Source organism: Helianthus annuus, chromosome 11, assembly GCF_002127325.2.
Source record: "Helianthus annuus cultivar XRQ/B chromosome 11, HanXRQr2.0-SUNRISE, whole genome shotgun sequence".
Taxonomy (NCBI): Eukaryota; Viridiplantae; Streptophyta; class Magnoliopsida; order Asterales; family Asteraceae; genus Helianthus; species Helianthus annuus.
In genome coordinates, this window is record NC_035443.2 from 68,277,745 (window position 1) to 68,283,620 (window position 5,876).

The following is a 5,876-nucleotide window of genomic DNA, read 5'->3' on the forward strand; positions in this document are numbered from 1 at the left end:
GTCTTACAGGTGAGTATACCTAGATGATATCTGTAAAAGGGTTAAATGCGAAACCGTGAGAGCTCAGGTCAGAACTTCCGTTCAGCAGAGAGATGACGGCTCGACTTTAGGTGTGTTCCCTTTAGAGAATCTTTTCTTCAACAGCACATGATTAACATTTTACAATGTTTTATCATTTTTTGTGCTGAGGGCGATGCTATATTTTAAGCAAATTGCAAAGTATTATACGGGGACTAGGCCATTGCTTCCGCAAAATCAGAAGTCCCGGGATAATACCCTAGATATCACTGAGTATAAAGACCTAGTATCTCAGAAAGAGGGACATTTCAAACAAGATTTCGGGGATTACCCATATATCCAAGAAATGTTCCCCACAAGATAAGCAAGTTTGATATTTAGGTTTATATCTCGAAAACAATTTACTAAATGTGTAAAAACCTATTGGCACATCCACAGTGAAATTGTTTATCACATTTTTTACTTTCCAATTCTTTAGCGTGTTGTGATAGTCCACTGATGTACTATCATTTCCTCTTTTCACACCCAAACTCACTTTTAAATTTTTCAATGTTTTTGGATTTTTCAATTTTCTTACTCCCCCTAAAATTCAAAAACATTTAAAGAAATTTGAAAACAAACTGTACAAACAACGTGACAACTGTTGTGAATTGCTTCAATTCTCCATCCACTCAGCATAAACAATCAGAACTCCCCCTTACAACCAACGATTTTCCCATTAAGATTTCAAAACACTTAAGTTTGTTTTAATCAAAATGGTTTTTCCGGAAAATAAATTTTGTTGATTTTATAAACCATTTGAGGTTTGGAGTCAATTCATCACATTGTTTTCAACCATTTGAATAAAGATTACATCAAGTTCAAACTAATGACCTTGATTAATCACTTTGTCAAAACAAATCTCTGTATCACTTGTAAGTTTACCAACCCAAATACAAAGAATGATGCTGTTCCACACTTACCAACCTGGGAACTCCGGCAAGTCAGGTTTTTCATTCAAAAAATATATCCACCCAAGCCTGACCAGCCTTGGGTGTTACCGAGTTACCAACACTCGGTTTCTTACCTACCAACTTCTTCTCATAGAACTCTTTAACCCCTTTGACTTTTCTGTCAATCATTTTACCAAAAATGTGTTTTACTTTGGGGTTAAAGGCCTTTTCAAAATCAAATTCATTTTTATCAGAATAGAATTGGTTTGAAATCTCGACTTTACCAATTTTCTTCTTAAAATTTTCAGCCCGGAGTGGTGGAAAATTCTCATCATCCATAGTTGGAACTGATTTTTCACCTTTTTCCTCAACCTGTGGCTCATCTGATTTTGTGGAATCAGATTCATCACCAGAAGATAACTCCTCTGATTTTGATGAATCAGAATCATTGCTAGAACTATCACCAGATTTTTTAACAACCCATTTTTGGTTGTCAGATTTAGCTCTTTTCTTGTAAAACTTGTTTGAACATTCACCAATTTCAAATTTTGAATTTTTGAACAGTTTGGTTCTATCAATTGGTCGTTCAAACTCAATCACTTTCTCTTTCAGTTTACGAGACACTCCCTGTTTTGACTGAATTGCCTTAGAACAATCTTTGGAAATATGACCAACTATATGGCATTGGAAACAGGTTTTCATTTCTTTCTTTTGATCAACAGTCTGCATCTCTTCTTGCTTCTTCACAAGAAAATATTTATTTGACTGCTTTCTGAATAACTGTTCTTTCTCTTCTTCAGAAGATGTACCTGAAATTAAAGTCATCTTCTATTTAAAATCGCGAACATATTTTTCATTTTTATGATTTTCTGGTGGAATAAATCATAATCCTTTCTTTTTGAAATTACCGTTATGATTTGGTTTCTTTCGATAACCAGAACCAGAACTGTAACCTTTTTTCTTGTTTTCTCTGTGTTGAACTCTTGAGGTGTATTTTTTAGGTTTATCAGTAAGATTTATATCTTTTATTTCAAAAATATTGATTTCTGTTAGTTTGAAAACCTTTTTTATCATCTCAGTTTTGACACCTCTTATTGGAAATTCCTCATCAGAATATAATTTGTCAGAATCATTCAAATTATAAGAAACTTTAAACGTTTCGTCATCCAAATTAGATTTTGATAACAGGAATTCATTATTGTAAACTCTTTTGCCCTGTTTTTCTGATTGACTCAGAGTGCTGGACTCAGATTGTGACTCCGACTTTGACTCCTCTGTTTCATCATTATCTAACACATGATCCACCACTTTCTTCATCAATTGAGATTGTTGATCAGTGTCAGACGATGAGAACGTGACATCAATGTTTTCTGGCAAATTAACTGTAGGCTCAGACTCCCACTGTAAGTTTGTTGCCTTTTGGACTCTTTCAGAATTTGGATTTCTGGGCAAATATCCATTTTCCAACGGGGGTGGACACTTGTTATAACTGACACCTTGTTTCTTACCAGAAGTCTTCTTGTCAGTCTTTTTCTTTGTGTCATTTTTCTTTTCTGGAATCTTTTTGTCAAATGTCGTCTTTTCTTCAGTTACTTCAGCTTCTTCAAATGCCTTCATGCCTTCAACAGTTGGATAAATCCTGTCAATGACATAAGAAGTACATGAGTAGCTTTTCAACAAACGATTAACTCTTTCAGTTTCAATTCTTTGTAATTCCAGTTTTTGTTCCAGAGCAGCACACTTCTCAATGTAACTGTTCACAACTTTTTGTTTTATCATGAAAGCTCCTTGAAGTGTCTTCATTGCTGTTGCCTGTTCTTCACTCGTATCATTGTACATATTCATGGCTTTGTTCAGAACATCGTAAGACTCCTTTAATCTGTTCAAATTGTGAATCAACGTACTGTTTTGTTTCTTTACAGCTTCACTATCTTCTTCAATTCTAGCAACAAAAGCTTTGTGACTTGAAGTTTTGTTAGGATCATAATCATCCCAACTAAAACCTTCCCAGTTAAAGCCTTCAGGTAACTTTTCATCATCTTGATCTATCAAACATGCTTTACTATCAGCTGAAACATATTTGTCCCAACTGAAATCTGTTGATGATTTCTTCTCATCCTGCTTCACCATACATGCTCTCTTTGAAGATTCTTCAATCACCTTCCTTCCGTGTGCAACTTGTGGTTCTTGTTGATTTGATGATTGAGCAACTTGATGGTAAATCGCCTTCCGGTAGTAATCATTGTTGTTGTTGAACGGATTTTGAGCTCCACTTGTTTCGCGATTGGTGCACTCCCTCTTGAAATGTCCTTTTTCCCTGCAACGAAAACAAGTGACTTTAGATTTATCAAAACCTAAAGTAGAAACATTAGCCTCACGGAGATCATCTCTTCCTGTGATCTGTTTGAACTTCTCAGCTCTCCTCAACACACTAGCCAAACACCATTTTATATCCATCAATTCCATCTCTTCAGCATCGATCTGATCATAATCCTCCTTAGTCAACATTGGATTCCCGATCCGACCTGCAACAAAACTTCCATACGACTCCAACACAGTTCCTAACAAAGACATGTGGCTTTTAGCAACTTCTTCTGAATAATCCTGATCATTCTCCAGATTCCGTACAATGTTGCATTGTAACTTTCTACCACTCTTTGTTACTGAAAGATTAGGATCAAAAGTCAGAAATGATGAAAAGCTTGTTTTGCTGCTTGAACTTTTGGATGAACTTCCTGATGAACTCTTTGCATTAAAAGCAGTTTCAACCTTTGGAGATAAATTGGTGGTTTTGTCATTTAATCCTGCTTTGTAATACAGCCCAATGTCTTGTTCACCATCGAAATCTTTCATTCTTGAAATCTTTCTCTGTTTCATCTCCTGAGCCTCAATCTTTTCAATGAATTTGCTAAGTGTCAGATTGCTAAACCCTTTCTTGTTTCTTAGCATCATGAGATATGTGCCCCAAGTTTCATGTGGCAATGCATCAGCTAGCTTCTCTATCAGCTCTTCATTGTCTTTGTTGATGCTCACTCTCCTCAAGTTAACCAGCAAATTGCAGTATCTTTCGATTATCTGCTTTGTGCTTTCATTTTCAAACCACAAAATAGATCAAACTCTTTCTTCAGAAGTGATTTCTTGTTCTTGATCATTTCTTGACTACCGACAAACTTCGATCTTAAAGCCTTCCAAATTGAATAAGAACTTCCATTATGTTGCAATAAGACCATGATGTCTTCTTTCACAGCTTGTTGTAGAAGACTTAGCATCATTTTCTCATTCTTGTATTTCTTTTTATCATCAATGCTCATATCTTTAATTGCAATCTCTTCTTCATCGTCATTCGTCGGTCTAACATACTTCGTCTCAACGCATTCCCAAGCATCAAAATAATTTGCTTGGACCCAGTTTTTGAAACGTCCTTCCCAACCCTTATACTCCTCGATGTTCATGAGTTTGGGCGGTTTCTGCATAGTGCCTGTTTCGTTTTCCAACATTGTCTGCTGAGTTATAGAACTTGGGGTAACAAAGGCGTTATAAAATTCCTCTTCCATGTTTCGGATTTTCAAAGTTCACAAACACAGTATGTTCAAACGAAATTATCTTTCACACGGAATTCCTTTCAAACGGAATTACACAGTTCACACGAAATTAATCTTTGAACGGAATCACTTGGTGCGGAATTACCAAGTTCAAACGAAATTACTGATATCGCGTGAACCACTCAAACGGAATTACAATCTGATGCGAAATTAGGTAATTCCGTGTGACACTCAAACGGAATTATCTTTCTGGTGCGGAATCACTAATCTCGCGTGAAATTTCAAATGAAATTACTAAACTGGTGCGGAATTACACCCTAATCTCGTGCGGAATATGTTGATGTCATCATTCTCGATGCGAAATTTGTCAAATTTATCTAGTTCTAGGCCGATTTTACTTCTGAAACTTTCTAGGGTTTGTTAAAACAACAATGCGCACAAGATGTGTGAAAATCAAGACATTTTGACCATGAAAACAGTTTCAATTAAGAAAAGAAGGTGTAGAAATCAGAATATGCAGCTGAATTGGTAAGAACTCTTCCTCCTGAGCTCTGAGACCACTTGTAGGATCGTTTTCGGACCCGAACGAGTCGATCAGAAGAGTTAATCCTTTAAACAAAAGGCGGAAACAGACGAAACAAGGTCAATTCAGCTATATACACTAATAAACTGCCTTTCTGAATTATATAATGACATATTACAACGAGTCGGCACTTCGAAAGCACTTCGTTACACTGACTGGAAAGATTCTCTATAACTTCGCATGAACTAGGGTATATATAGGCGCCTGATTCCACTTGAACTTGCTTCACACGAAATTAGAATTCCATGCGGAATTTAATTCCGCGCGGAATTACACACATGCACATTTCATGCGGAATTACCTCCTATGCGAAATTACCTATTACCTTGAAATACGTGCCCTGATCTATCTATCTACATACAAGACTCGATACAAGACGAAGTTGACAGACGCATGCACTAACAAAAATAATACCAAAGATCATAAGGAATGAAATATAAGTTACACACTTAATATTGTGAAACAGAACGATAAAACGTAACTTATGAAATATTCCGGAGAATACCGTTACAAATATATTTTTGGTAAACATGGTTTTGGATACTAAAAGAGATGAAAGTATGATTTTATTATTATTACAAATTATATCATATTTTCGACAAGGAGGAAAATATATTATTTTTGGAAAATAAAAATATATTTTTCCTAGAATATTAGAAGACATATGATTTTTGAGAAGATATATATATTTTCTTGAAATACTTTATTTTTGGGACAAAACAAGTTTAAATATATTTTCTGAAGTAAGACTTGAAAATATATTATTTTAGAAACTACAAATACGAGAATACAAATACACAT